This window comes from Rhagoletis zephyria, unplaced genomic scaffold (genome assembly GCF_001687245.7).
Source record: "Rhagoletis zephyria isolate East Lansing unplaced genomic scaffold, Rhagoletis_zephyria_1.1 Rzeph_scaffold_02473, whole genome shotgun sequence".
Taxonomy (NCBI): Eukaryota; Metazoa; Arthropoda; class Insecta; order Diptera; family Tephritidae; genus Rhagoletis; species Rhagoletis zephyria.
The window spans coordinates 12,053-24,128 of NW_016159557.1; the positions used below are offsets into that span (position 1 = coordinate 12,053).

Sequence of the window (12,076 nt, forward strand, 5' to 3'; positions counted from 1 at the left end):
TAGTTCAGAGACAACCTAGCAAGAACGATCTAACGCATTTTCCAATACACTTACAAAATTGTCAATAAAAAACAACACATTTGCATATTAGCCATATCCATATGCCATTCTTTGCGTTATTAATCGCATAATAATATTTGATTGAACAGAGACAGCTACATATAGTAGGGATGGGCGGCAGAACAGCTCGCGCGCAGCAGCGCGGGCAAGCAGGTGCTTGATGCGGGCTAAAAATTTAAAACCGAAAGGGTAAGCAATAGCCGTGTATGTGTATTAACCCATTTTATGCAATGTATATTGCCAAAGGCTATTATATTCACCTCTTTGCTTATAGAGGAACAATTTCTAACCATATTTGTAGTCTATTTATTAAAAATAATTCAACATCATGAAATGCCGACCAATTTAATTTTTTTATTAATAAATCATTCAAGTTTAAATTGATTATACATATGTAAAAAATAGTATGTGCTAATTCAACGTGTTAACGATCTTGCTTGCGCATGTGTTCGTAAATAAGAGAGCCGAGCGCTGCTACTAGGCTCAGTCGGTAGAAAACAGTCATATAAAAAGGTTGTTTTGCGCATGATTGTCCTTTTTCCCAAGCAAATTTCTGAAGAAAAATTATCTGCGCAAGAACAACCCTCCCTTTGAAAATTTGCGACCAACTGAACGCTGACAATCAGTGTTGCCACAAAAAAATTACCAAATTCCTCAAAAACAAATGAAAAATCCGAACAAATTACTCAAAATTTTCTTATTACAGATATGAGTATTGTGTACTGCATTAGGGCTGTCAGATATGTATGTTGCCAACCCGGGACCCTTTAGGGAGGGCCTCTTAAACTTTGTGCTAAACTCGGGAAAATTCAATAAATTTGCGTACAAATTTGCAACATTCTAATCAGACTTTTTATAAAAATTTTTAAAATGAAGTTTTCCAGCCCATTAAGTTTTAATTGATTTTTGGTATTGTTTTAGAGTTTCTTCCATACAAAGTATGTTCGATAATTCTTTTTTGATAGAAGACACTGTCAGCAAAAAAAAAATAAATGCTAACAAGTAATTTTTAGCAAAAAAAAAAACCCACTTAAACTCTCATATAAAAAATATATATATATATATATCTCATGATCCACTGATCGGATCTTAACCAGATTAGTATGGGACCACCTCAGAGACACTACCTTTCCGATGCAAAAAGAATCGAAATCGGTTGACGTGGTCCAAAAAAAATATTCCGACTAACTGATAACCTCGTCCTTTTTTGGAAATCGGTTAAAAATCAACGAAATTTGTTGGCAAGTTCAGACTTGCATTTTATTAATTGGCTCAAAATGTACATTTTCAAAAATGTTCTAAAAGATCTCATTCGAAATTGTTATCTGATGAAAGAGCCTCCGAGCCAATAATTTTGTACGGCATTGTACGTACTTATAAGTCTAGGATTCATGAAAGAAAAAAATTTAAGTACAAGATAACATTAAAATATCAGTAATATTTTTCGTTGCTGTGAACTTAATTCAAAACTTCTGTCTTTTCCTTAATATAATTGTAAAACTCTGTGCACGTCATTTTGAACGTATTTAGGTACATATACTAATCAACTATTGCTTGTGCAAAGTTCAACTATCTCGAAATGTAACTATTTCACAAATTAAACCGGTGCACTGAAAGAAAGAAGTTTAGAATTAAAAAAGCGTGCTAAATTAAAAAATACGCATATGAAAGAGCACCAAATCAACTCGTAATACATTTAAGTATACAAATTTTAGTATTTAGTATAGAAATATTCAATTCAAATACGCCCATATTAAATTGAAGCGATTTGCAATTACCGATTGCTTTTTCATAATTAATTAAAAAAAAAATATTTTAATTCCATGCTGGTTGTAATGGGAATTGAACCTTGACCCTCTGGAAAGTTTTTGAACTTTTATTCAAATTTGTGCAATCAAATCAAAAACCGGGACACTAAAACGAAACCCAGGACATTTTAAGGTCGGACCGGGACAGCGGGACAAATAGTCTAAAACCGGGACATGTCCGGGAAAACCGGGACGTCTGGCAGCCCTATACTGCATACTATTTACAGGTACTTAGTACAAAAATTAATTACATTTTCCAATTCAATTGGTACATTTGTTCTTGCTGTTCAAACTAAGTATCACCGTTGCTTTTTATGCCTTGGTTTGTATATATTATTGCTGCGAACATATCAGTGCTTAATATGGTCTCCACATTTTTAAACTACTAAATATACGCCCTACTGAAGCATTAGAAAAGGGCTATACTAGCAATTAATTTTTTTTTAATTGGGAAACTTATATGAACCTGAAGAATATTTTAATTCAAAAACTTTTTTCCTATAATTTTCTGGATCTATTGAAGAATCAATATGAATATCCTTATGATCGAACAATGCGTGATTTTTTCAAAATATATAAGTTGAAAATATGTATAACGATGGAATTGAAAAAATTATCGTTAACACTCTGAATATTTAGCAGGAAATGCAGATGTGCTTAAGAGCGAAAAACACTACATACATAAGCGGCTTGACAAACCGAACGAAAGATCCCTTTCCTACAAGCGATTTATGTTGTGTATGGGGGTGTTTGAAGGTTTGACAAGCCGTTTGAGGGAAATGTGAAACAAAAAACCAATTTTTTTTATTTTCTTGCCGCCATGTTGGCGTTTGATCAAACCGCTTACATTGTGTATGGTAAAATCGCCTCATTCGCAACGGAAATTTGACCGAATGAGGACGCAACAGAGCAAAATCCAAGAAAACCAAACCCCTTTACATTGTGAACCGGAAGAGAACTAAAACTCTTTTCTTAAACGAGTCATGTTTGCATTGTGTATGGCGAAATGGGAAAAGTAGGTTTGAAGAATGTTTGACAAGCCGCTTGTGTAGTGTATTTCGCTATTTATAAAACTTCAGAAACCTTTTTCTTAAAAAATTTGCAGAGCGACTTAACAAATCTGTTGTTGAAAACATGGGTGCATTTGCTATCCGCAAATTCCTCAAAATAAAAATCCTCAAAAAATACTCAAGCGCACCCGAAATTCCTCACGTTTTGAGGAATTACTCACAAAGTGGCAACACTGCTGGCAACGGCTTATATGCGCGCAAGCAAGTCGGTGCTCACCACCAGTGTTGCCATTTCTGTTTCTGCCGTCCCGCCAGATTAATATACAAAAATCGCTAGAATCCTGCTAAATCATTTAAACTCTGTAAACTCTTATGAAAAAAAAGTTTCTTTTATAATTTAGCAGTTAAACTTTATTTAATAAAATTAGAGATCATATGTTTATAAAAACCAGTTTCTTAAGAAAAACAAAATTGGAACTTCGTTATATGGTTTTATAACCAGTGCTGGGATTTTGTGGCATTAAATAAAGTATAAAAATTGGTCATAAGAATGTCGTCTTCGTTTTCGTGACTGTTGAGCTTGTTGATTTAATCAAAATGTATTTACCAAAGTATGATTGAATTTGATATTTCTCTCGTAAGAACGATCCTATAATGTCAAATTGGAAAAAATTGTTTGTTTGTGTTTTTTGACATTTTAGTACCTTAAAAGAGAGCCACACTAAGTTGTCAATCACACCTTGGATGTAATGCTGATTTTTTGGAATGCAAAATGTAAATGTAATAAATTGCGATCATTATGAATAAAATCGCTAAAAACTAGCTGAGTGGAAAAGTCGTTAAAATGGCAACACTGCTCACCACGGTTGGCCAGTAGCATGATTCAATAATACAAGGTTAGATAATTATTGACAGCTGCGGTTTGACACTCCCTTACAAAAGGTTGCATTTACGAAGGACAGAGAAAGGGCAAGAATGCAATCCCTTGTTTCGAAAATAGTAGTAGAAAAGTACGCAAAGTAGGAAATTAGTAGTGAAATTCCTTTTGTAAATTCTAATGTATTTGCAGGAAATCTGGCATTTTAAACGAAATGTTGAACGTAATATTGATATATCTACGTGATTTACGTAATTTATATGCTATTTAGCTGTATAAAAACTGCAAAATGACTCAAAATTAAAATAAGACTACTATGAGATCGATGTAAACATCCAAGGCTTATGTTTTCATCAGTTAAATATGCTTCATAATCATATACAAGTAAACATTGCACAAAAGCTTATACTTTTATTTCACATCAAAGCTACACTGTTTCCATGTAAATTTGCAAAGAAGCAACACGGTGCCACTGCTAAGGGAGCGGTGCGAGAGAGACAACTGTCAGTTTATCGAACCTTGTATTATTGAATCATGAGCAAGTAGTTGAGCGTGGCTCATTCTCTGCCAATGCCTGCTGATGGACATGTATGTAAATTAACAGCATGTTTGCCATATCGCGCTATCATAAGCTGGTTAGCGAGTACTTGCAAAAGTCTTTGAATATTCACGTAGTGACGCGAGAACTAGCTTTGTTTAAAGATTTTGTTGTTGTCTAGCATAGAAAACGGAATTAAAAAAATACAACTGTGACTTCTGTACATTCGGTGCGTATTAACGGTATAACATACTATGTAATTTTTTAAGTTTGCTTTCGGACTTATAATTTTATGAGACTGTAAATCCACCAATTAAAATCAATTTGAGTTTATAATTATTTGCAGCAGTATATTTTGTAGGTATATACATACACTTCACTTTGCATCGTTAAAAATTAAAATCCTCGAATCATCAAAAATATATAGATATGCATAAATGCAGCTTTTTTCGTTTTAGCTGAGCCGAAGATACCTAAAAATATTCGACAACTATAAAATACTATTAGAATACCTTTCCCGCCATGTTCAGTGCTTATTTAGTGCATTTTATTCTGGATACGAAAATCTTTTTATGCACATAAGTATGTACATACATGTGTATAAATGCATTGTTTCAAATAAAATATATATCTTGATAGAATTAAAGTGAAAATTCAATTGGTTCTATAAAAGTTTAAAATCGTTATTAGTGCATTAATATTTATTTTGGTTTTTGATAAATACAACAATACTTATATCTTTGACCGATCACTAATGTAGTATAGATGCATATTAAATTTTACTGAAAAAAAATTTTGATGTTTTGATTTGTCCCAAGTTTTGGTGCTTTTAGGAAAGTTGGAAGCCATGGGGTCTCAAATTCGTGAGTACTCACATATACTTGTTCTCTCATTCCGATCACACATACAGATGCAATTCGCGCAAAATTTTCTGTTTCACCCCCGGGCATAATTACCTCACCTCATCTACCCAACAGTTTGCACATTTGCCCGCGGTTTGCACGTTTGGGCATTTTGCCCGTATGTGCAAATTATGCCCATCGCTAACATATAGGATAATATAATAGCGAATTCCATGTAAAAGAAAGAGAAAACTGCTCACGATTATGCTCAACGATTATGCGTTAGATTTCTCCAGGAGCCCTATGTAAAATGATGGAAAGTTTTGAATTTCTCACACAAAAAGTTTGTAGTACTAGGCGTATATAACGCATTAGTTATCAGATAGGGTTCTTACTTGGAGTTCTAAAATTTGTAGGGCGGAACTAGAGCTTTGCCAGACTGTCTCTAAATTTTGCTGCAGGGTATGTACGAACTCATTTCGCATTTCAGCTCTGCCGCTACGAAGCAATACATGAATGAAGCAAGCGTGCTTCTTGTACCTATGTACATCCAGGGATGCCGTTTGGATCTAAATCATTGATGGGCACTGCCTTGCCCGCGGGCAAAGCTCTTTTAAGCTCTCTATACATTTTGTATAGAGGCGAGCGGGGTAAAAGCTCTCTCTGCCCAACGCTGATCTAAATCCAACTGGATACACTTTTAGACGAATTTTTGCGAGATACTTATTACTTCCGATCAGTATAAATGTGGATACTTTTTTAAATTGGCCAAAATTTTAGTTTCTATAAAGTTTTGCTCGTTCAAAAATCGATTTTCATTAAAGATCGTAGAAAGCGTACGTTTTCTAAATGTATTAAAAAACACTACTTAAGCGCGAAATTAAAGCTTTTTATTTTTTGTGAACGAAGCAATGAACATATGAAGAGATCTCACCAAAATAGGTATAAGCGCAATTGTTTTAATTAGGTCAAAAGATGCTTTAAGTAAGAATAAGTAAGTTAAGTAAGTTTAGATACTCTTTCTATAGTAATCTCTTTCATATCACATATTTTCATTTGTTAATTTAAAAAGAAAGAAGATCTCAATGTAGGTTAACATACACTATTTAAAAAACTAAATTTGATTTATATAAGGAAATTTGTATGAATTTTACTGGAGAGACTTTAAATACACTCTAATTTTTTTTTGTTTATTTGCGCATATAAAGAGAGGTAACCAGTCCCCTCTTTTAATGTGTGCAAATTTGCACACCGTGTAATAAAATTAAACATTGGGTTTCGGTTTTTTTTTTAGTTTCACTTTTATTTCGACATATTTTGATTAAAAGAAAAATACTGATAAATATTAAATATTTCACACAAACAACAAAAAATATAATCGATAATCGCATGAGGCTATTGCCTGAAAATTTTGAAATGCGCTTAGTGGCATTTTGCTACTATGATATAGCATGGACGAGTAATCATAGTCAACTTATGTATGTACAGTAGTCGAACAAATTTTCACAAGTTTTAAAATATTATTTTTGCTGTTATTTTTTTATAGTTCATTCTTTAAAGGCATACGTATAAATACAAGTTTAAAGGCAGTGTCACACGATTGGGTATTTGCCAAAATTTGGTGCAAATCGTATCCCAATTGTGTGAACACCCAAAATATTTTTCTTTATCCCAATCACGAAAATTAATTTATTGAAATTTATCAATAGAACTTCTCTGTATTGTACCAATCTTTTGACTACAAAAAAAATTTGTCCCATTTTTTTACCAATAGCCCAATATAAAAATGTACAAATCTGTACAAACGTACCAATCGAGTGACACTGTCTTAAAATTTTATGCAATTTAAAAAAGAATCAACAAATTTTCGTTAAAATTTCGAGTTTTTTAATTAAATTTTGGAGTTTTGTAGCACTATACTAGTTTTGAATTCTAGTAGAATAAAGAGTTTTAGAGTTTTTAAAAAAGTTCAAAATTTGTACGAAAGTTTGTTAATTTTTTTTATTATTTCACAAATGAGTAGTCCACTTGCAAACAGCGTTGTGTGATTTTATAATAGAAAGCCATAAATTAGAAAAACGTCTACAACAACAAGTACCATCCAAATTGTATATTTCTCTTTATTATCTGAAAATTTGGATACACAAGAGCCTAATAACATTAAAAAACAAAATCGCAGTGTGGTAGTTTTTGCAAACTATATATATAAAAATATAATATAGCGAGTTTTGAAACAGTAACTTTTACATAGCTATCTTTTTTTAGCTTTTCGCGTTCTCTCTTCCATGAAGATTGGTCTGCTTCTTTTTTACGACGCCTTCTACTAGGCACCGAAACTACCACGTTTTCTTGCGGTTTCTAAGTTCATCAGAAGATGGAGACTTTTGAAAGTGTATAAATACATATATAAGTATTATAGCGACTTTTGCAAAAGTAGTTAATATTTGATGCTATTTTTTCAGAATATAGAAAATTTTGCACTGTATCACCTAATAAATCTCTACTTTTCCCTACGCCCAAACAAAAAAAACTCTACGAAATTAACTACAATATCTTTGTTCCAGCAGCGTTAAAAAAATTTTCAAAATTAAAGCACATTTACATGAGGCGGCTTTATAAGCATTTCAACATCGCTTTCAACACGATTTTTATGAAAACCTTATTAAGGCGCAATTAAAAAAATGAAATCAGTTACGTAGATTGAATAAAAAAAAAGCGAAAAGTCTACCGCGTAACAAAATTAAAAGTCTTATATCTAACTTATTTATAGGCCGATTTGGCTGCTATTTATAATATATACTGGTTATGTAAGCACAAACATTTTTGCCAAAATCGGTCTCGTTAGGTGGCGCCAGTGTCGAGATATTATGAAAAACCGTTTTTATGCTTTGATTTGTTTCACATTTGGCATGTTTAGTTGAAACGTAATAGGACACAGATTTGCAAAAAAAATTATGCCGCTGGTGGCGCTTATGTCAAAACAAAAAGTACGCCCGACATAAATGCATATTTTCTTCCCGTTTGAAATTCTTTCAAGAACAATATTAACAAAAATTGTTCAATGGAAATTTGAGTAACGTTACGCCAGGTAACGTCACGTCAGATATTTCAGCTGATTAAACATAAAGCAGAAAAGATTTCTACATTTAAAAACTTGGAAAATTAGCCTTAAACATTTCCATTATTACTACAAAAACTTTTATACAAATAGTCTTGCCCAATTCGCAGAGTTTTGCAATTTCGTAATCGAAGTCAAAATCCACCTCACGCCAGCGCGTATGTTAACTAATATCTTTAAATCGCTACTACCAAAAGTTGTAATTTTTTTACTGAATAAGGGGCCATTTAATTGCTATGCAAATCTCGATAGACCCTTTTAAAGTTTTGACTTTTTCAATATTTTTTTTTAAACATATTTTCATACGAGTGTCACGTAACGTCAGTTTGGAAATACCCATATATATTATTATTTCAATATAGCACATACATGCGTTTTTTTATTTAAATAAATCACGGAGTGTGTTTATTAGAAAAGAACATTAAAGGCAAAAAACATAAATGAGGAAATTTTAATGATGGTCATATACGTTTTTAATTTAAAAATAGATTCTGGACATTTGTACGAGCCGCAGTCAACACATTCAACTTGCAAAAACGACCGAATCATGCAAATATTTATTCACATTCCAAAAATTCCCTACATTTTAAGATATATAAAAAATCTGCCTTTTTTCCTACGTACGCATTTTTACAGTCGAAAATCCCAACATGTAGGGAATTTTAAATACTAGTACGTTACTCACCAAAAAATAAAAATCGAAAAAATTTACATAGCGCACTTTGGACTACTCAAATTTGGAAACTTGGAGTTAAAGCTCAGTTATGCAAGACCTATGGTCTGATTATGCATACTTCGCATAACTTCGCACAACTTCGCATAAACTTCAAACTGTAATTACGTATGTACTTTGTATGTATTTTGTGTGTACTCCATTACCCAGAAATTAGCAGAACTTTTAAAAACTTAGCGATCTGTTGAGTTTTGATTTTGCTTCACATTTTCTTAAGTTACACTTTTAGTGCACTGGTACAAATGGTTGTGCGAAGTTATGCGAAGTATGCATAATCAGACCCTTATACTTGACTTACGCAGAAACTTAGAAATGATTACTCTTCCTGTCATCCGTTACTTTCTCTCTATTTATTGATTCCTAGCATATGAATTTGTCATTTTGAAGTTAAAATTATTCACCTTAAACTGTAAACTTTTAATTTGTTTGAATTAAAAATGCATAAAAAATTAAAATTATGCGCGATGGTTTTTGAATTTAATTAAAATATATAAAGCCTGTAAAATGTCACGACGACATAAAATTAGGCGCTGGAGTGTCCATCCAATTAATGAAGATTGGGCGAAAAAAGGGTACCAGCGCACTGTCTTACAAAAATTCAGGAAGACAAGTTTTTCGAGCACACAAGAATGTCCCGAGTATTGTTTGAATTTATTATTAACTTTGGTGGGCCAAATTAATATTGCGAAAATATAACTGCATGATATTGAGTTAAGCCACTGTACATAAAATTATAATTTCAATTAAAGTATTTACGTTGCGTTACAATTGGAAAAAGAACACGAAATTTAAAAACGTTTCTTTATTTGGTGGTCTTTCATATTCTATCATAGAAACATTACGTAAGTATATGCAGGTAAATTTAAAAAAAAAAATATTACTATACAAATGTAGATTAGGGTGATTCAAAAGTGGATGTTAAAAAAGTTATGGTTCTAGCCCTCGCTGTAACGCCCTTACAATAGCCGTTACACGCTCCATCGCAATTGATTGCTTTGCAGCACTCATTTGAGTAATTGTGACCCCAATCCCTCATTTTTGCGAAAGCATGCACGGTAGGATTTTGTTCCCCTTCCGACGCCTTAATAGCTTTACACGCTTTTTTCAACATTTCCGCTGATTCAAAAAATACTGCATCCAGATCTGGTTCACCTCCTCTGGGATTTTACGTTTATTTTGTGATGAAAGAGATGGCAATGTCGAGTTTGAATCAGCGGAAAGTTCTTGCGATGGTGACAACAATTGATACAACGTCGCGGCATTTGATTCCCCCAGTATTGACGGCGATGCGAGCTCCAATGGTGCTAGTATATTTTCTGGTTCAGATAGCGCTGATGGTGACACCACACTCACAACCAGCTGCTCAGTGTATGGCGACCGCAGAGAAGTCGACGGCAGTGGCGAGTTTAAAATATTTTAATATGTTAATTTAGTGGACCAAGCATTCACTGCGAAGCATACCTTTAACGTGCGTTCTGTCAAAGCAACGCCAACGCCAAAGCCAACGCGAAAGTTCTATGTGGACCGGCCTTTAATCTTGGAACCACTAGTTAAAATTTAAAAATCAAAGATGAAGAAATTGAGGAAGTTAAACTCATTAAGTACCTATATATAGATAATAAACTAAAATTTGATGAGCATGTTGAGCAAACAGTGAACAAAATTGCGAAAAAATTGGTCTTATGAAAAGATTTTGTAAGTATCTGAGAAGAAAGTATAAAACCCTCGTCTATAGATCTATAGTAGAACCACATTTTATATACTGCCCAACAATCTTCTTCTTAGCAAGCGACGCGAATATCGAGAAATTGCAAAAAATGCAAAATAGAGCTATGAGGTTCATATTAAAAAAGCGTTACGATACACCTACGCAGGAGATGATCACAGATATAAATTGGTTGAGTGTTAAGCAACAGGTTTTCTATCATGCTATGAAATTCGTATACAACATAAAGAACGGTAAACTTCCAGACTATCTGAGCGACAATCTTCGGTATATAAATGAAACTCATTCATATATACTCAGGGAAAACAATTGCTTTAGACTCCCACTTTATAGAACAGAGGTAGACCAAAAAAAATATATTTTATAAAGGTTTAAAGTGTTTTAATGAGTTACCGTCACATGTAAAAGACTGTGATAACTTTGCTGTTTTTAAAAGACAACTATTTGATCACTGTAAAACTCTGGCTATTAGGTAGCAAAGCACAGAAAAGAAACCAGGCCTTTCCATCCTACCAAGCAGCAAATTATCTAGCATACGAAAGACGCTGTGAGTATGGATCGGAAACTCGGCTGTTTAAACAAAAAAAATTTAACGAAAAAATCAAAAAAAAATTTAATGCACAAAACAAGCCAAACGGCAACGTATTCAAAATTGGGACTTGGCAAGCGGTTTAAAATTGGTTATAAATAATAAAAACAATTAATTATTTTGTTGAATAATTTTCCGTTTGGCTTGTTGCATTAAAACTATTTTTGATTTTGCCGTTATTTTTTTTTTTGTTTAAACAGCCTTATTTAAAAAAAAAATAGGGACTTGGAAAGCGCTTTGATAATTGGTTAAAAATAATAAAAACAATTAATTTTTTTATTGCATAATTTGCCGTTTGGCTTGTTTTGTGCACCAAAACTGTTTTTGATTTTGCCTTATTAAAAAAAAATTAGGGACTTGGAAAGCGCTTTGATAATTGGTTAAAAATAATAAAAACAATTAATTTTTTTTTGTATAACTTACCGTTGGGCTTCTTTTGTGCATTGAAACTGTTTTTGATTTTGCCGTTTAATTGTACAAGGAAGCTTCTTAATTTCTTTCATTTTAACCATGGTGATTATCTTTTATTTAAATTTCAAAGTGGTACATAAAGCAACCGGTTTTGCTTTTCTATTTTATTATTATTCTTTTCTTCTAAAATTTTTTATTTATTTTTTCAATGCATATGAAAAAAACCGAAATAATGCATATATGCACAGTTTCGGTTGAAAACTGCAATAATGCATATTAGAAAAACCGAAATTAGGCATATGCACTCTTTCGTTTGAAAACCGAAATAATGCATATGCAAAAAACCGAAATAATGCATATATGC

The 12,076-nt window shown here is 32.6% G+C and overlaps 2 long non-coding RNA genes across 2 annotated transcripts; both read left to right on the forward strand.

Moving 5' to 3' along the window:
- The first annotated feature begins 2,474 nt into the window (after positions 1–2,474).
- LOC108366973 (uncharacterized) lies at positions 2,475–11,049 on the forward strand. The gene is made up of 3 exons (XR_001848183.1): positions 2,475–2,486; positions 3,885–3,888; positions 10,864–11,049. It is a non-coding gene; the product is annotated as an uncharacterized LOC108366973 (long non-coding RNA).
- Positions 7,908–8,499, forward strand: LOC108366972 (uncharacterized). The gene is made up of 2 exons (XR_001848182.1): positions 7,908–7,937; positions 8,173–8,499. It is a non-coding gene; the product is annotated as an uncharacterized LOC108366972 (long non-coding RNA).
- Positions 11,050–12,076: the final 1,027 nt, after the last annotated feature.